Source organism: Gymnogyps californianus, chromosome 11 (genome assembly GCF_018139145.2).
Source record: "Gymnogyps californianus isolate 813 chromosome 11, ASM1813914v2, whole genome shotgun sequence".
NCBI classification, from domain to species: domain Eukaryota; kingdom Metazoa; phylum Chordata; class Aves; order Accipitriformes; family Cathartidae; genus Gymnogyps; species Gymnogyps californianus.
The window spans coordinates 18,931,152-18,951,485 of NC_059481.1; the positions used below are offsets into that span (position 1 = coordinate 18,931,152).

The 20,334-nt window shown below is 40.2% G+C and overlaps 1 long non-coding RNA gene across 1 annotated transcript; it reads left to right on the forward strand.

Moving 5' to 3' along the window:
• Positions 1–498: 498 nt before the first annotated feature.
• LOC127020792 (uncharacterized) lies at positions 499–18,169 on the forward strand. The gene is made up of 5 exons (XR_007767110.1): positions 499–559; positions 7,467–7,600; positions 8,933–9,044; positions 17,689–17,791; positions 17,957–18,169. It is a non-coding gene; the product is annotated as an uncharacterized LOC127020792 (long non-coding RNA).
• The last annotated feature ends 2,165 nt before the right edge of the window (positions 18,170–20,334 follow it).

Sequence of the window (20,334 nt, forward strand, 5' to 3'; positions counted from 1 at the left end):
AATTTAATCCAAGCTCTTTATTTTTAACAAGTTCTTCCTGCAAATGAGCATTTTCTGGGACTTTCAAAGCACCTGAGTACAGCACCATCAGCCACGTCAAATGCTGAAGAGCGGCGGTCGGTCAATTATATTCAAGCATATTTAAAATGCGGAGAGAGTCAGACGTCAGTTTTCTCTTCACTTTCCCCAGATGAAACAGTTCAGAAAGTCTTTAGGCTGCCAGCTGCTGTTTGCCCCCAGAGAGGCGTTAAAAAACAAAACACCCCCCAGCCCCCCCCAAAAAAGCAAAAAAACCCCAAACCCCAAACCAAACCCCAGCCCACAACATTCTCGCCCTGCAAATTGTTTAACAAGCTTTGTGATGAATTAATTTGCGCAAGGAGGTCTGGTCCCCGGCGGCTGTTTCCCGCAGCGGGGCTGCTGGTCCTTTCCCAGGCAGCCCGTGAGCGGCGGGACCGGAGAGGGGCGTCCCCGGGTGGGTGTCCCCGGCCGGGGTCCGGGTCCGGGCTGCTACCCTGTGCAGCTCCGCTGCGGTGCATCTGGGGCAGGTTTAATTAAGGTACTACTTTTTTTTTTCCCTTTCTCGTGTTTCTCCTGCGTGCAGCTACGCTTTGCTATGGGAAATAACATTTTTTAACTGCTCTTTAAAAAAACTGTTGTTATTATTATTTTTAGTTTTTTCGCCTTCGTCCTGCAGAATCAGGGATGCGCTCCGGAGCAAGTCCTCGCCCCCCCCCGCAGCCGGCTCTCCGTGCCTGCGAGTGACATTTTAAAAATTTTTTTTTGTATTTCTCTGCCCTGTCTGTGCGCCTCGGAGAGGTGGGGACCTCACTTATGTGCTCTCTGAAGGCTGTACTCCTGTCTCGCAGGAGCCCCCCAAACCCAACCTAAAACCCCACGCTCGATGCGAGGCCGAGCCCGCGACCTGGCCGTGGGGCAGGGAGGCTCGCCGGGCCCCGGGAGGTGCCCGCCCCGGGGCAGGCACCCCGGGCGCAGCCTGGCACCCGGTGATGTTTACCCATGACTCAGGGCCAGGCGAGGGATGCAGGGGCTTAGCAAGGTGAGGGAGATGGCAAAGGAGGTGCCAGGTAATAGATCGGCTCCAGTCCCGCGGGGTAAAGGCGTATTGACAGATCACGTTAATCAGTAATTCTTTTTTTTTTCTTTTTTTTTTTTTTTCTGGTGGGTGTCGGTGACAAATAGCTCCAGTCGCTAGGTTCGTAACCCCTTCGTGGCCGGGGCCCCTCTCCCTGCCCACCCTCCCGGCACCCGTGTGAGCTCTCCCCGCTCACCCCTTGGGACCCCCCCCCGAGGGAGGCCGGCTTGATTGCCCGGGCATTTCCCAGGGCACTTCTCCTTTCCAGCTTATTTTTGCTCTGGGGAAGTCCTGTCACTTAGGACCACCTGTGCTGGGACCTCTTCAGCTGGCCAGGAAAGGTGGTTTTTATGGTCCAAACCTCTCTTTTGGAGGAGGGGACGGTGAGCACTTTTACTCTGCAGCAGGGACTTCCCGCATTACCTGTTCTGTTGACAAAGTCAATGCCACTTAAAAACATGATTCCTAGGCTCTGTACGAATGCAGAATATATGTTTTTAGGGCTTGTTAGTGCCAGGTCATATTGACTATTTCCTGAATAGTTGCTATTGTGCCGCGCTTGCAAAAGAAACCCGAGCAAACATCGCCCGAGAAAGGCTTGTGGTTTTCCTACACATGCCGGCTGCAGCCTCGCACCCCACCCTGCCGCTCGCAGCCAGCCTCTCCCTCCCCTTCCTAATCTCTTCCTTTTAATTTTCTTTAGAAAAGGGGGGGGGGAAAAGCCCCCCAACAACATCCTTCCTAGGCAGGTGGGGAGGGAGAACGGATTAAACAACAAGTGGGGGTTAATACACCTCCCAGGCAGTCGCGGTGTGAGCGTCCCCTCGCCCTAAGCAAGAGAGATGGGGCGCGACCGGGTTTTCCCATCGGTTTTTCTCGGTGAGGGGTTGTTCCTCCCTGCCCAGGAAGGAGATGAGGCACCCCGCTGGTGGGCTGCGGGGCTGGATACGGGTTTTGCCTTTGGCAAGAGAGCCGGGCAGGCTCCCGGCGCCCTGCCCGCCCCTGCGCGGCGGGAGCGCCGGGGGCCGCGCCGGTGCACGGGGCGCGCAGGGCCGGCCCCGGCCCCGCCAAGCGTCCGGTCGTTCCCCCTCCCCGAGGAGCTTCGGGAGGAAAAAGACAACGTTTGTTCATTCCAAGCCTCGGCAAACAGCTAAACTAGTTTACACAGTTGGTTTTGACGAACGAATAAATTGTTTTCTTTAAGTACACCGTCCTAAGCAAGCACACACTTTAACTAGTTTTCCTATGAGACAGCTTTTTACTAGATTGCTTTTTCATTGCGTGGCTATCGAAATGAGATAATGACCAAAGAGGTGGAACCTAATCAGCCTTTTAGTTGAGTTTAAAGAGTCTAGAGGTAGTTTAAAGGTAGCTTTGGTCATGTTTGCTGGCCAGCTGCGATGTTTGCACTACCACGTTATGATGGGGAGAGTAATGTGTTTGATAGATAAGGAAAAGAGGCTAGCCAAAAAGCAAGGTCAGGTGTGATAAGACTTGACACTTTTACTCATTTTTCACACACATAAAAGGAAACTTTAAAATATGAAGCAAAAAGAAGAAGGAAAGACTGGACATGCTAACATCTATCATAAAAAGCGTACATTAACAAACCTTACTTCTTATTTAATTAGCCCAAAATCTTATCATAGTTTGGAACATGTCATGCCATTAAAAAAAAAACAAACAACTTCTATTTTGTTAGCAACTGGGTATGTTTTCAAAAAACCGCACTGTTCATGGGATAATCACACAATTCCCTTTTTCCTTTTTCATGTTTTATCTTCACTTTTTAAGCAGTGAATAAAATAAGTTATAAGCTGAAGATAAGAGTCTGTGAGTGTAATCAATAGTGAAGGGAGTGCATAGGGTTTTCATAGAGGACAGAAACCCTGGAGAAAAAGAAAAAAATTGTCAGTCTGGAGTTAAAATCTGTGTAAAATAAAAACACCAGGTACCGATGAAGAAATATAAAGTGAAATGTAACCAAACAATCAATGGCAAAACTCTCATTAACTTGAATAAGGCCTGCCGTGACTTGAATGGAATTTTAGAAATACTGGTGTCCAGGAGCACAGATACATATTATTGATCCTACATTCTATAAAAATGAATCGATTTTTGCTATATACGCAAGAATTCTAACCCAGAACTTAGTACGTTTTTCTTTCAGGAAACATTTCTGCCATCTTCAGTCGAAATCTAAGCCACACATTGAAGATCAACCTCTCGTCAACACACCTTCCACAAGCAAATGATTTCGGTCCCCATTCAACAAAGTAATAGTAAGATAATATTTGCAGAGCCATCTAAAACCAATTTTCAAAGGCAGCTTAGGCTAGGTGTACAAAGGCACTTACACACCTATGCTCAAAATGTGACTTCTCAAAATGCCTGTGCAGCTACTGGTCAAAATAAACCCAGAGTTTGTAGGCACTGTAACTTTTCTCCTTGAAGCATGGCAAGTGCCTAGAACTTGCCTCTGGGCAGGTCTAGGGTTCTCTGTCCCTTGGCAGCTTGGTGTTTTCTGCTGTTTCTTGAGCCCTTCACAAATGAGGCCTCCGTGCTTGCCCAAGGGGTCTCATCAAGAGGGATTCTCAGGGCTTTAAAAGAGAAAAAGAACCGGGTGAAGAAAGAGGACTGACCTGCTGTCTTTTCCCTCCTGGAAGGTGTGTTTTCCCTGCCCTTCCACCAGCCCTCAGATGGTTAGACTAGCCCCAGAGGGATGGTGATCTATGCTCAAGAACCTCCTCCATCTGAGAGGACAGAAGCCCCTGCCTAAACTCTGCTGGGAGGTGAAGGAGAGAAATGGGCCACGTTTTCACCAATTCCTGCTGAAACAGTTCCACTTTGCAGAAAAATTGGGCCAGAGAGAACGTGCAAGTATGAGCATGGCTCTGTATCTCAGTGGTTAGAGCAGGCACTGGGGAAGTAGAGGAGGAAATGTAGCTCTTGGGTGAACCTGGTAAGTCTGGGATCCCCTGTGGTGTCAGGCACCTAAAGTATCGCTGCCACAAATCCCAGCCCTGAAACTCCCCAATTCCTGATGTTGTTCCAGCTCCTAAGGGAAGGAGACTGGATGTTGAATGGTCCCTTGACTCCCACTCCGCGCTGGGCACCAGGGCAGATCCCTGAGGATGGACTGGAAATTCAACCAGAGGAGCCTGGTCTTGGCATAGCTTTCCTGCAGAGCTCAGTGCAGTGCTGGGTTTAGAGGTCCCTGAGCAAACAAGGACTCACGTCCCGTGGTTGGTACCGTCACGCTAGCACGGCCCTGTGCCAGCACACGGCTCCTAATCAGGTGGGGCTCAAATAGCTGCATTGTTCCCAGAACAAGTGCATTTGATGTGCACTCACACATGCAAGCATAGGACACACCTGAATGCACATATAAGGCTTATGAGATTTAAGTGCCTAAACACCTACAATACTTTGGAAAATAACTCTGACACAGCTGAGTCACTCAGGCTTTTGTTTATAATACTACTCTTAAGCACCTGCTTAACTGATGCCACGCGAGGGATCTCATAGATTTCATTGAGACATCTTGTGTCTGAAATGAAATAAAACGTGAGATTGAGGGCTTTGCCGAACCGGGATGAGATCACTCACCCACTTAGAGATCACGCGATGTCTTAACACGCTGCTGAATCATGGCCAAGGCAACAAAAGTACAAAAAGCACGCATGGGTAAAGAAGGTGAAAAGCAGTTTCTCAAGCTTAGTAATAGTCCTGAGGATAATACAGCCCAGTATTCGGTGCAAAAACCATCGCTTCACTTCCAGAAAAGGACTAGTGTAAGAATGACTAGGGCTTTTCCACATCACCATTGCATGGGACAGATTTTCATCTCCGGCGTGCATTTCTGCTCCTGAGGTCCACAGGCAAATGACTCGTGGGCGCAAACTTTCCTTAGAGTAATGGGCAGGCAACTGTAACTCCAGCTGGATTACGTTTTTCATAAAAAAAAAGGAAACCTAGGCCTTCAGTAATGATTTTCTTCCTATAGGGGCCACTTCGTACACTTTTTTTGGTCTCATTTTAATAATCTATATCAGTGTTGTTTTTTAGCTGATTTTAATGTCAACTAGGGATTAATGTGCATTAATTAAATTGACTGTATTTTCTTTAATGAACACAAAAGGATTTTATGTTAATACTGATGATCCTAATAAGGCTCCGTCTACTTATCTGTATTTTCTCAACATCCTGAAATATTTTATTAGGAAACAAATTAATTTAGTTACTATCACAGGGTAAAAACAAAAGCTATCAGGTGACTGCTAACTGGATCTGGCATTAGCAAGCTATGTGATGATTAAGCTGTAAGAACTGCACTTAGTTGCAGAAGTGTTCGTAGCAATGCCTTATTTTAAACTTAATTTATGCCTTTTTTATTTCTTGTTTGGCATTGACTAACTCTTTTCTGGATTGAAAGCCACTATTAAATGAGTACCTGAGTAGCCTTAAAAGAGATGCTGGAAGTGAAATCTGGGTTAGGGCCCATATCCCTGTCCTTGGAGCGAGCTGCTAACAAGTAGGAAACAGAGGATTAGCTGGGACCAGATGCTACAGAGTGATTACAAACAGGTAACAGGTATTAATGTACGTCCCCCTTTCAGCTGTTCAGGTTGATAATGCAAATTAGTTTCTAACTTGTTAAAAACCTGTAATATAATAAAAGTCATTCACCACAAATGAAAGAAATACATTTATTTGCATGCATGAATATATCTGTGTCAATATATTTTTATACAGTCACAGCTGTTCTGAGCTTGAAAGACACTTGACTTGCTGAGCAAGCATTTAATAAAAAGCCCATGGAAATGTTAATTAATGGTATTTGGTACTAAATGCTCACTTTGATGCTAAAATATTACGCTGCACAGATTTAAAATTCATTTGGCATTTTTTGCCCTTGTTACCATCTGCAAATTTCTACCCTACACCCCATTCTCACATCAGGTTGCTGAAATAATTTGATAGTATTATAGCATATGCCAGTAATGAACACTAGGGATGGCTTCTGATCCCACTACACCTGTTTAACATCGTGGCTTTCAATTGCACGATTTTTGTCAGTTGTTTGCCTCATTCATCATGGTTTAGATGACTATCCCAAGTCAAGACGCCCTTGGTTCTGCACAAGCACGTAGGAAGAGGCAACGTGCCTCAAAGAACTCCCAAGAACTTCAGCAGCTGTCAGCTCTTAAATAAATAAGAGCAATTCCAGTGAATTCAGAAAAAATATTCTGCTGAACAAAGTTACTCAGGCATAAAATAGCCTGCAAGATCTAGCAGCAAGCAGAGATGTCAGAAACCTGACAGTGGCTCTAAGATACACTGGGAGAACGGGGATCTGAAGGCTTTCAGGGGCTAAAAGCCCTCCTTGCCCACCCCGAGCATGGGAAGGACCTCTGTGAATGATCCGTGAAGCCTACTGAAGGCAATTCTTGTTTCCTGAGCCCTGTGGTATCGGGAAATTGAGCCAAGAAAGTGGTAAATATACTTTTTAGGGCTGATAATAAAGCAAACTGCAAAATCTTTGAAAATATATATGATTGGAAGAAAAAATTGCTTACTTTTCAAAGACTTAGTTTTAAACTGTGTTTATAAAAATGTTACTGACATGATTACAGAACTATTTATGGTTTTATTTACATTTGTCCTCAATAAGAACAATTTTCCATGTAAATGAAATCGCAATAATAATTTAAACATAATTAAAAATAATTCCTTTGGCTAAAATATTGCAAAAGGGAATGATTTTCTCCAAGAAACCAGAAAATTAATTTGTTTTTAGATTAAAATTCCCACTGAAACAAAAATAAAAATTGCAGTTGTCTCGTTTGTAAGGAGAGAAAAAACCTATAAGAAATCCAATTATTTTATGAACTTGCAAGAGATATATGGGTGTGTATACATAGATGTTTAGGCATTTATTTCTTTATACTGTTTCTTTATGTTTAGTTCAAGTTTTGAATTGAATGTTTATATGGGGTTTTAATAACATTTCTGTTTACCTTGTGTCTTTCTTGACAAATTAACCTTTTTCAACAGTAACTATAAATTACATAATCATATTACAGCATTAATTAATTAAAGATATTAGTAGATGACCTATAATTAATATAAAATAATGACATAAATTATTGTTAGTTTCGACAATCTGGAGCTGAAACTCTACTTGTAACATCTCATGCCAGTATTCCTTAGTGTGATCACAGTGTATGTTACAGTAAAATATCCCACTACCGTTTTAACAGTGTGTGCAGGAGGATTCGTTTTTACACCCAATATCCCCAGCGCATCCAGGCATCGACTTCTATAAAATGGACTGGGGACCTAATTGTGAGCAATACATTTCTCACAGGCCACCAAAGAGCTCCAAACCACAAAAACGTAATCGACATCTTCCACCGCGTGGCAGATCCCCACTAAATCCAGCTGAAGAACGGGGCCGTGGCTCATCTCTCAACGCCTTTGTGATTATAGCGTTCGCAAGCGGTAAGTGAGGCTGTGAGATAGCCGCGTTTTATATGCTCTTCTAATTTGAGCACATGTAGCAATCTTGTGTGTTTGAATTAAAGCCACGTAAAATATAACATCAGACAAAAATGATCTGCTGTGTGTTGTTACGAAAAATGTTTTTTGGAAAATGAAAATTTCATTGCCTGTTAGGACAATTTAAAAATCCTGAACATGCTGAAATTTATTATACAGTATTATTTTCCTTCTTTAATCTGAAGTAATTTTGAAATTAAACCCTATTAAAACCAACAAATGCAAAATAACGTTTAAAAAAATTTCCCCCAAATAGATCCATCTGTTTCAATTTACACCACTGGTGGACATTTTGAAAGGGAATAATTAATAAACATCTATTCAATCTACTATTTATGACATTACAATTTGATGAATGAAAGAAAACATTTTACTTTCTAGACGACAAAACACCTTTCTTAGCTCTTATTTCATGGTAAGTATGGTATAGCACTTTCCACGTAGTCATATAGACGTGCTGTTTTCATAGTAAAAATATCTTCCAGGGAAATATTTCTGGAGCCGGTGCTCCAGTCCTATGGTGAGAATTCGGGGGACAGAGGAGCATACGTTTATACCTATTAGGACAGCTGAAGTAGTGGGTGAAACGGTGAGGCTGCGCTGCAGCTAGTGCGGCACCGTTCAAAGGTTAGGATGGCTCCTGAGTTTCACACCGGCTATATCCCACAGCTGAGGGAAGAGAAGCCATTTTTAGAACATTCCTCCACTCCAAAGCAAATTTTTTATTGCTGTTGTCCATGCAGGCCGCTACTCTTTGAATACTATGTGATTTGTGCTGGCATCTGATTACTGTCCTGTAAGTCCGCTCTTTTCTGTTCTACCTGGCAGCTTCTGCCACATCCATCTCGGTCCTTTTGGAGCATCTCAAGTGCAGTAGAACTAAATGTCTAACTTTGCCTAACGAAATTCAACTGTAACTTGACAAATTCACCAAAAAATTGTCCAAGGGGTTAATTCTGACTTAAAAAACTGTTTTGTGAGACAGTTAACAAGCTATCCTAGCCTATCTAACAAGTGGACACGGAAGGTAAGAACGCACCAGACGTAGACTTGAGGGACTCTGTTTAAGTCTCCACTCTGGACACTTTCTATACGTGACAACCAGACCATAAACTGATCAAAGTCCATCTTCCTTGAATTACTGTTCTAATGGTTTTCTATATCTCCCTTTCCTATATATTCTTCCCCATTTAATAAAATACATAACTCAATAAACTGAATTGGAACCTTGGCTTGCTCTGTCTCCAGAGATTGACTCTGAATTCTCACTCCTAGAAACAAGGTGAAACCTTCCTAACAAAAAGAGAAAAGCAGCCTTCCAACTCCAGACTGTGGTCCTTCTCCTTCCGTAATGAACTGGGAGATTCATTCACCCCACAGTTTGAAGGTAAAACTTTCCATATTAGACTTTCACAAGAAGTAGACTTACTTGCAAATATTTAGCAGGGCTCTGTAGCCCTCCCCAGGGGCACCTTGGGCAGAAATGTCAGCCTGAGAACTGTAGGACTTTCAAGAGAGTAAAACCACAAAGCTCTGATCTGACTATAAATGTTACATTGCATTTCATTACTGGTTTGGCACACGTTATAACAGATGAATATAGACGGCTTCATCTGTATGTTTGAATCTCTGTACACATATCTGTCATGAGTGATATTTTTAAGGTTGCTGCCTTGGTTAGATGAAGACAATAACATTTATTTGTGCAGGGATTACACTAAATATTGGCATGTGCGTAAACGGAGGCTGTAGTCAGAAAATACAATCCATAAAGATTTAGGGGATGTCGTTCAAAGCACACAAGTCTATGCCTTGTTCACATGCATATATAAATACCTGCATAAGAAAATCGAGGCATCAGTGTCCAGTCTAGATCATGGCCTTATAAAAGCAGCTCCTGTGCAAGAGTCCACTTTACAATTTCCTCTGCTCTAACCACCTCCTTTCATTGCAAACTTAATGAGTGCTTTCAAGTGCACGACAAAAATGAGATGAGAGAGTTTGGGGAAACCTCCTTGTCAGGGAAAACCAACACCTTGAATTAAAGGTGTCAAATATTTGAGCCTCTGCAGTCAAAGCTGTGTTTTCAGAATATAAAACTAATAACATGCATTGAACTTCTGAAATACTATAAAATACAGGAGAAAAGTCCAGTAAACACAGCCCATAAACTGCAAAGAGATGCTTGCTTTTGATCTGCAGGAGTCTCTGCTTCTCTATATTGTGTAGGAAGAACCACTCCGCTTAACCTGTGGGTGCTGCCTACAGCAATATTTTAGCAATTTGATATCTTTTTAAAAAAAACCCTGCCATTTCTTGGGACTCTTATCATTCACTTTTCCCTGTATTATTTTTGTGTGTGCTATTAAACTAAAGAACAATGGGATTTTTTCCTCCTCTTGTTTTGTCCATAAATTGATTTATGTTACAGTGGGTAGTTGCATTACACACCCTTGTGTAAAACATGCTGAACACTAAAGAATAACTGGCTATCTACCACTTGAAGATTAATCTTCTCTCTGTTTGAGTACCTGAGACTACAGGGCACTCACAGCTGGAAAAGAGCATTCCAGCTACAGGTTTGTGTTTTTAATAGCATATGAAAGCTGTTGTCAGTTTTTTACTGTAGTATTTATTTATCATCATCATACCAGAATAATTCATTGTAATTCTACTGTACGTTTCATCCAAAAACCTCAGAGTGCTTTACAGGCATTAATTATCCCAACCAACTCATGCAACATGTAAATGATGCATAGGGATAATTTAACAACTACTAAAAGGAGCTGACTGTGAGGTAGCTCTATAGAGGTTGTAAATTAGTCGTACACGCTATCTAAATGAATTAGTTGTAGCCTGGGAGAGCTGAAAGGCACACTACCCAACCAAAATAGCAACGTGGCATTAGTAGGCAGAGTATAATTATGATTTGGCTGAGTCATAGGATCAAATAATCACACTATGGTGAGATTCACACTGAGATCTGTAAGAGTACTCCTTCAGTGCCATGTGCGCTGGCATCTTTGTGTTCTCTGTTCACTAGGGATGATGTGCACTTATGCAGTCTACAGAAGAGAAATAATTTTTTTTCTAGGCAGGCCAAACTTGTGACTTTTGGCCCAAAAATTCAAGGAATAGAGTGGAGTTTGTTCATTTTTTTTTTCTTTAAAGAAAATGAAACCATTCCTCATAAATTGCATTTACAAGGCTGTTCGTTCTCAGTCGCATCCCAAAGACAGCTCCAACAGCATGGGGAATGCCACTGCTCTGCTGGAATATGGGTCACTAACTCAGGCTAGAAATGCCAGTACTGAACTATTATCTGGTGAAATGTGACAGGATCACACCACGAGGCAGTAAGGCTGAGTGCATATATAGATGCAAATATTTCTATTATACCAATACAGGAGCCAGAGGAGATGTTTCCTGCATTACTAGACTCTTGGTGTGCTCCTCACCTCCAAATGGAAGGAACTTAAAACTCATATTTCTAATACTTTATGGAAACTTTAATTAAGAAACAGAGATCTTAGTCTTGAAGGGAATGCTGCTATTTTAAAATTTTACTGAAGCTACAGTTTATGGAATATTCATGGTTTAAAAACACATTTGCAATAACAATGTTAATTTTCCTCCTTTTCCCAAGATTTATTAAAAGGTAATTGGCCATTACTACTTCCCGTCAGCTGCTCACCTCAAAACGGTTGCTGTCTCTGACATCAGTCAGCTGTTGCCATGGGAAAGATTAAGTTGTCTTAATTGCACATGTTGTCAGTTAAAAACATCAGAGAAAAAAAAAAAGCCACAACCAAAAGCTATGACCAGAGAATATCTAAACGTGTTTGTAACAAAGGCTAGAATAAATACACAAGCAATGGAGACTATTGCTCGTCTTAAGATCAGCAAGTTCCGTTTCCAAACAACAGTGCTGAAGGTGAGGTTTAGGGATGCATCTCGTCTCATCTCAGCTACAGCAACTCACGCTGTATTATTTCAGGGGAAAGACATGGGCTTTCATCAGCTGAGGATGTGGCTCCAGCATCTCACTCAGATGCCACGTGGGTGCTTCTGTCCCCTGGGCTTTGAAGAGATGTGGAGTGGTAACCTGTACACACGTGTGGGTGCCCTAGCAAAAGGTTTGTCAACAAGATTCAAGGTCAATACATATAAAAAAATGAGGCCTGGCTAATTTACTTTCATTCATGCACTTGGAGTTACGCAGCAAAGAAGGGGTTAACCATAAAGTATTTCACCTTGAACCTTGCACTCTCTTTATCTAGCACACCATAATAAAAGATCAAGAGTTCCTGCTTATTATCTTATTTTTCCTCCTTGTTCCACTAGGCTAGGGCCCAGACTAGTTATGGATTAACACTGTGATCAATAGTAAGCTTGCTGTCTCACTCTCGGCAGGGGAAAATGAACTCAAAATGCAGTCAAACTCTTATTGATCAAGGATATAGGTCTCACTTTCATTACCTCTGTCTCCTGATAACCCACATATAATGTGATGAGTTGCTAATCTCTCTGATTTTCAATGGACCCTTCACCCCTCCTGTCTGCACAGTAGAGCTTTTATTTTTGCCTCTTCTGTGTAATGCTTGTAGCATTAACTCTCACTCTATTACCATCAGACCTGGTCAATCAGGACTCATAAAAGGACTTTTAAATAGAATTGGGCCAACTGTGTTAAGATTATATTTGGGTATCTCCAAGCAAGGGAGTTACCCTTCAATAATAAACAGATTGGATAGGTAGAGGAGAAGACTGTTTCACCTACAGCCCTGACAAAGATCAGGTAGTTTGGACTACTCAAACCCATCTCAGAAGAAGATGTTTATGTGGATGCTTGCATTAAAAACGTACGTTGTGTCACAGTGCATTTGTAGCTTTTAATTTCATTCTTCTGTCCGTTGTGGATAAAGACCTATTTCATGTCCATCTATCTTATCTATAATTTTGGATACTCGCAAAGAAATACTTATTAGCTCCTTAGAATAAACTTTGTTGGGTGTCCACAGGTGAGTGCATTTTATATGCAAAGATAACATTTCCTCATATCCCCCGAAACAGATAGCTCAGCACCAAAAGAAAGGCAGAAAAGCAGTTTATTGGCAGCGGTACTGATAGCCAGAGAAATGTTGAGTATTTGGTCATCTTCTGCAAATTTTTACCAAGCTCAGAAACCACCTTCCGTTTACAATTCTCAAATGAAGCAATTTCCTTCTGGAATACAATGATTTGCTTGACTGAAAAAAAGGCTTGTATTGGTTTCTTCATTGAATTTTTAACCCCAAATTATAAAAATGTTTCCTTTTGATGAAATCTATATTTTCTTTATTTATTTTCCATTGATATTAGCAGTTGTAATGATAAAACTGAATCAAAATTAAATTCTAGTGACAAGCTTGAAAGAAAAAGTTAAAAAAAAAATTCCTAAAATAATGAAATTTGAATGGCTTTTTGTCTGATTTGGAGAAAAACGAGTTTTGAAATACTGGAATTCCTTGCAAGATGAGATTCCCAGTGTCAGCTAACCCCGCTATCTTGAAAACAGATAATTTGCTGGTGAGCTAAGTCACTGGATTAAAGTAATCAGAACTGTGTTAGAATGTGTTAATCAATGTCCCCAAGCAGTGCTTTTTCCAGTTTGTCTCAAACAAATAGTCTATGTACTTCTATCAAGTAATTGAACCAGGTCCCCTCGCATACAGTGTCACAGGAATTCAAACGACAGTTCTTGTAGATCCAGTCCTTGTAGATCCTACAAAGTGAGTCATTATTAGCATAATTATTTGTGTGATCTTCAATCAAGGATGTCATCACATTTTCTTAAACATAATATAGATTAAAAATAAGACGTTATTGATTGGTTCTGAAAGAGAAAGGTCTCAAGTTTCATGTGTAGTGTTTGCCTTCAGTGGTAGTTTTCTTTATACATTAGATAACACTCATAACCTTGTAGCCATTGTGAATGCTGAGCTTTCTTTTGAAGCTTACATCAATCATATAATTAAGACATCTTAGTACTACTTTCGCAATCTAGCCAGATTGCGATCTGTGCTCCCTGGGCCTGTTTCTGAAACTTCAATTCATGTTCTTTCTTTTTTGTATGTGTGCATGTGTCACGTAATTACCGCTCTTCTTTCTTTATGCTTCTTCCAGGTACTCTTTGCGGTTGGTCCAAATTTCTTTAGATTAGCCTTCCTGTTAGCTCTAAGTCTTTCCATTTTATTACAAAGAAAAATTAATTGGGTTCTAATAATGAGGTAGGCATGCAGGGCACTTACCAATGAAATACAATTGTTTGTGCATAATAGAATCTCTATGGTGGCATCTGCTTGAACAGCTAAATCAAAGACCAACCAAAATCACTGGTTAGAAATAATTATCTTTGCTGTAAAACATGCTCAGATCTATATGGTAAGATAAAAGCTCACCCATCACTAACCAATACCTTTTTTGGGGGGGGGAGGCACTAATGCATTAGTTAAAAAAGCAAAAAATCAAAACCATAGATGTCATCTCAGATCAAAATATTCACACGCTCCAACATTAAGCAGCTGATCTTTCATTTTATCATCTTAATAAAAAGGGGTCTGAGCTTCAAAGGGGTTGTTGACACTTCATGCTACCCTTACTGCTATGTCTCTTTTTTGTTTCTTCTCAGACATGTCTTTTGATACCCAACATTCTCTGCTAAATATGACATATCATCAATTTGTGTATTAGAGTTGAAGCTTCTTAAAAATTGCTCATTTAAAGGCATTGGACCTCCCCATATGATTTTCTTCACTACTTCAGTTCTGCATTGAACAGGCAGGAATAGAGAATGAAAAAGGCAGATGTGAGGAGGAAAAGATATTTTACAATGGAAAATATTTTTATAGAAATGATGAAGGCCTCCATCATAAGGAAGAAAAGTGAGCTGAATTTTTGATGTATAAATCTGAGATACAGTCCTGCATGTGTCAAATGGATATGTCAGAAAAAGTGACAGTGGTATTTTTTCATTTTATGACCCAATCTGATTCTTATCAAAGTCAGATCTGGCCAATAAAGATCATGGACATTGGCTACTCGATAGACCTAATAAGGCAGGTTTAGTCTTACAGTCTCAAATGCATTTTATCGTTGAAGAACACTTAAAATTTTGCACGTAAATGTAAGTCCAGGGTATAATTTGGTAAGACATGCTAATGCTGGCAAGATCCCCAATGTGCAGACAATTTATCTCTAGCAGAGACATTCACAATGCATAGGTTTGGTGGAATAGCTGGAGTGCTAAAAAAACCCCATTTAACCTTTAAATACACAGAAGGCTTGAGTCTGGTACCATATGTGTGCTACTTTTTCACTCAACTCTACGCTCAAGTTTTACGTTTAGTTATTATCCCCTCTTTCTCCAGAGAGACAAACAGGGACAGGCCATCACCATGTGAATTAATGAACTGCTGGCAATAATTACAATTATAGTTGACAGTCACAGTGCAGTGCTCTACCTACTAGTCGTGACACTACGAACAATACCTGAGAGGAAGAACTCAATTCTCCAGAAAGGAAAGAATGGGTTAAAAAGACATATGGAAATTTACACTAGGGATAATTTAAAGCAACTGCTAAGATTAAAAAAAAAAAAAAGTATAATCACAAAATGTCCACCAATTAAGCCTCAAGAAAATATCCTTTTTTTTTTTTACTTTCGTGTTTTGAGATACAGAGTTCACCCTAGAGCGCTGAATTTCCATTCATGAGCATAGTACATACATAATTAATGCAATCTGCTGTCTGTTATGACTAGAGATGACAGAAATTTATGTGACAGCTACCAAATATGTATATATTTGGTTGTTGTGTATATGGCTGTTAATAGGTTTGACTGTATCTGGCATTGATAATATGCCACCAATGTGGTGAAGTTAAACCTATCCCACGTCTTTCAGGCCTGGTGTGTGGTAGGGCTATCCAATTTGAATAGCTCCTTTATGTTCTTTTTCAAACCAAACGTTTTTATTTTTGTCAATAAACTGTGTCATTTATTATAGTTAAGAAAACTCATGTTGTTTGAGGTCTTTATCAGAGTTCCTACAAATCAGGTTAATTGGTGATCAACAGAGCTTTTCTGCCTTTAATGAGGCCTGGTAGCCCAAGGCAAGGCCCAGCTCTTGATAAGGGACTTTCCCTTTCCTTATTCAGGACTCTTTGATCACTTTTTTTTTACTGGGAGAACAACCGCCGGGAATGTCATTGTTTTTTAATTGCCTGATTACCAAATGTTGGAGATAAAAGATAGATGTTCTCAATTAATAACATTTACATAGATTAGCATCACTAACAAGCCTCATTAGTAGCTGCTGACTTTTGTTTAGACTGCGTCCCATGTCAGTTGTGCTCTGATAGCGCACTGGTAAGTACGTTCTCCATATTAAAATATATTTCTTTCTAATCTATTTCCATTAATCAAGCTATATATATGACATTTTAAAGTACAAACAGGCTTTCATTAAAGTTAACTCTTACTTCTCAGAGCATTCAGTGCAAAGTTGGGTATATTAGGAGGCTTTGCATCAAAAAAGCCTTGCCTTCAGGAACATTTGTCAGTCCTGGGGTACATTAACGTATTTAGCATAATAAACAAGCCACCACAGCCAGTTGCTTAGAGTTCCTCTGCAACTTATGTTGCTGATTTAGTTATTAATTTTGAACCACCTGATCATTTGGTTTTGCTGTGCCTCAGTCTACTCATCTATGAACTGTATATAGTGATACATGTTTTCCTTCAAAGTGCTTTGAATGTGAGGGCAGGAAATATACTGGTGGCACTCACAACATATTTAATAAATATCTTTAAGGAGAAAATAAATCTCTTTTACACCATTCTGTTGGTGCAAGTGTTATCCTTGAAATCTGACCTTCTGCTGAGGCTGTTCCTCAGCAAAGCACCTCGTCCTAATGATTAAATCATAGGAGATGTCAAGAACCTTCAGGTTTGCACTCCGGGGAAGGAAAGGGGAGTCAGAGTTCTCTTGGTCCGCACCCTGAGATTGACTTTTCCATTGGCCAATGCACTTGCAAGTGCTGTTGGGGTAGCAGGAGAAACCTCCCTCTTCCCTTCAAGCAAACCCTCATCAAGTTGGCTGTACTTTAAACACACTTGATTTTTGGCAACAAAAATCTATTCGAGAACTTGTGCTTTTCTGCTTCAAAAACAAAACAAAACATGTATCAAGCAAAAGAAAGAAAACAGCACAAGAGTACTGTTAAAAAAGAGGCTTAACATGTGTAGCTTGCCACAAGGGAAGGGAAAATGGTATTCTGACTGAACTGTCAATGAAATCAAACTAAAAGCTGAAAGATATATAGAATGCCAAATACTTCAGGAGATAGAGATACACTTCTGCATGTCTTTGTATGTGTGTGTACAATTGGAGATACAAACATGTATGGACTTGTGCAGATTAAAAAATGCTTCTATCTATTATTTTGATCAATGGTCCTCTTTTTTATATTTTCAACACCTACTGCACCGATACACACAAAACCAATATTTTTTACTCCATCTGCTTGAAAATCTCTAGTGTCATGGCCTTTGCTTCAATGTTGAAGCTGATTTCAGGGTTGCATAAAAAAAGTAAGCTCTATAGTTCAGTCAAGCATCAACAGCAAAGTGCTAAAGCAGAAGCTTTCGTGCTATCAGTGGATGGATTACATAAATAAATCAATCAATAGTGGATGTAAACTTTTTTTTAATCTCTCTTTTCAGTAGAAAAACTAAGGTATAGATTCTTCTACCCTTATCTTTAAGACAAAAATAGCTTTGTTGACTTTCACTAGAATCTGTGGTGTAAGATATTTCTCCCTTGTCAGCAAGGGATATCAGAATATAAAATCAAACAGAACTCAGGAGGGATAACACATTTTTATTTGTCACATTTTTCAGCCTTTTGGTCATGTATGTTTCATTTTTATGTTTTTTAAAAAGGGAGAACATAACCCCTGATCTTCATGTTATTGATGCATGCGTTTCATAGGGCAATACAAAGCATGGAGCAGAAAACAAAGGCAAGAAAGATAAGGGAACTGGATATTCCATTTGTGTCTTTGCAGCGTAAGATGACAGAACTGTGATTACAGGTATGTGCACGTATTTATTTTTTAATTATCTGTTTTAGAGGAGAAAAGGTAGTACTAAAATTCTTAATGTGCACAGTACCAAGACTGCTAAGCACCATCATGCATGGTGTCAGAGCCTTAACATGACAGATGTGTTCAGAGAGTGAAATTCATCTTTGTTTATAGGGCCAATGCGGAGCCTGTGAACCACTTAAACACCGTTATGAGGGAGGGACACGGACCACAAACCCATCGCACTTGGGCCCTTGAAGAGACTATGGATGGCCATCGCTTCAGACTCCAGCTGGGTTCAAGCCGTTTTCCCAAAGGAAATGCTTCTGTGCTGTTATCTGTCTCCTGGACTACCTACTCCACAAATACAAGTTGTTATTATTTATATTTTAGTTCTTCCCTGCTTTTCCTTTTTAAACTTTCACCCTTCGATTGTGACCAACACAAAAGAAAAATAAGTAGAGAGAAAGATGAGTCTAAATAAGCAAGCCGGATCCTTTTCTATACTTACTTTCCGAGTCCAGGTAATTCCAGCATTCTGGTCCTCCAAATTCTTTGATTCATGTTCAGCCAACCAGAATATTTTCCCTCTTGACAAGGTATAATTTCAATGGAGCCGTGTTTTGTCTCTGTATGATGAATTTCATATTTTTCATGATTTTGCATCCCTCATACAACACACTGTCAATTAAAATGATAGCTACTTATGTGGGACAATAAGTGACTATGAGGGAAGGGATTTGTGGAGGCAATTTACAACCTCTAATTCAGCTCCAGGGATGTGCTCCAGCACAGCTACCCTGCAATGGCTGTGCCAGGTAATTTGCTGGAACACTCCACTGAGGCATCAGCCTGTTGATTGCCTGATGTGTAAGAGGCCTCAGACTGGGTCATATTCAACAATTAGTTTTAGTAAAAAAATGGGGAATATTTCTTTCAACATTTGTTTCAAAATATATTACATGCTTCCATATTGCAAGGGTTAAACATGCAGAAAGAGAAGCTTAAATAAAATACTAAAGAAATTAAATCACTGTTTTGGTCGAAACAAAACATTGCAGATTAACCTAGGATGATTTTGTTTGTCGCATTGCAATAAACCTTAAGTACTGACGCAAATACTATTTAGATCTTTATGTTCAGCTGCAGAATAAAAAACCGCAAACAACTATTTATCACCTAGATCTAATCTTGACCACATTTTCTTCTTAGCTAGTAGAATATTCTAAAAAGAAACAGATGGTTTTAACCATCTTTCCAGTACCAAAATATAAAACTGGTTTAATTAGCGTGTAAGCAGTCATGGCCACGCACTACATGTGCAGCTCCCCACAGCACATCTCTCCTCCGTCAGTGAAGCACTGCTGAAATTCTCCCGTTCCCATTACTGCTATAAACCTTTAGGCTAGATCTTCGATTGATACGAATCAAAGCAGCTCCACTGAGTTGGATGGAGTTGTGCCAATTTGGGGAAGTTGAGGTTCCGTGTTCGTGTCTTAATTTTTGTTTATTTTTTCCCCCTGGAAAATGTATTAAGAAAATAGGGGAATATAGAGGAAATTCCAAATGCTGTTGTAGCATTCATTCATGATTTGTCCCTTTCAACAAATGCAAATACACCAGAATGTTTTTTTTTTCTGAACGCTGTTCTCGTTTACATATACACTTAAATAAAACAGGAGATTTGCTAATGAAATGACGCAATTAGAAGCATATTCTTACAGAATCTACACAGAGAGAACAGCAAAGAAGATAAATTTAAATAAAATAGCTTTTCCACTGCATAGAAAACAATTTTTGTAATTGTATTTTTTTCAGTATTTTATACCATTCCGATTCCTAGGGAAAATATGGTTTTTGACAAAAACAACCTGTTCCTATTTAAGCCGCATACCGATTCGGGGCAGCTTAGTGGATAATGCAGCCAGAGTTCACCTACAGGACCTCTGTTTGAACAAACTTCAGGTTATAACCTAATTGGCTTCTCCGTCTCAGCTCAGTGTCTCCAGGTCAGGCTATGGATCACTGCCAAGGCATTAGGGAAACTTGCAGCAGAGTTGCATGGCCTGAAGATAGACAACTTCAGTTACAAGCTCTGCCTGTCCTGACCCTGATCCTTCACTTGCACGAATATCCTCTGCCTGTTTAAAAGAAGAAAGAAAACCCACGCTCTCTCTAGATCAAAGCCGTTAGTTGCCTTTGTCTTGCAAGGCACCCGGACAAGGAAAAGGAATAAAGAGATGGTTTTGTTTGTTTGTTTGCTTTTAATTTGAATATGGATCAGAACTCTGGGAAAAAGTCGTAGAAGCTAAATGAAATCAGTGGAAAAATAATGTTTAGGATGTAGTGGCTTTGAAGCAGTTGGACCCATGTGATCAAAGATTTATGATTTCTAGAAAAGAAATAAAAGGATAGGTCTAAGAAGTGGGACAGATCCAGAGCCATCCCATTATCACAGCTGGAGGAGATTATTCTTATTATTCAATTAAAACATACAAACAAAAAAGAAGTTAATTCTTCAGCTTAAATTTCACTGTGGTTGGACTAGATCC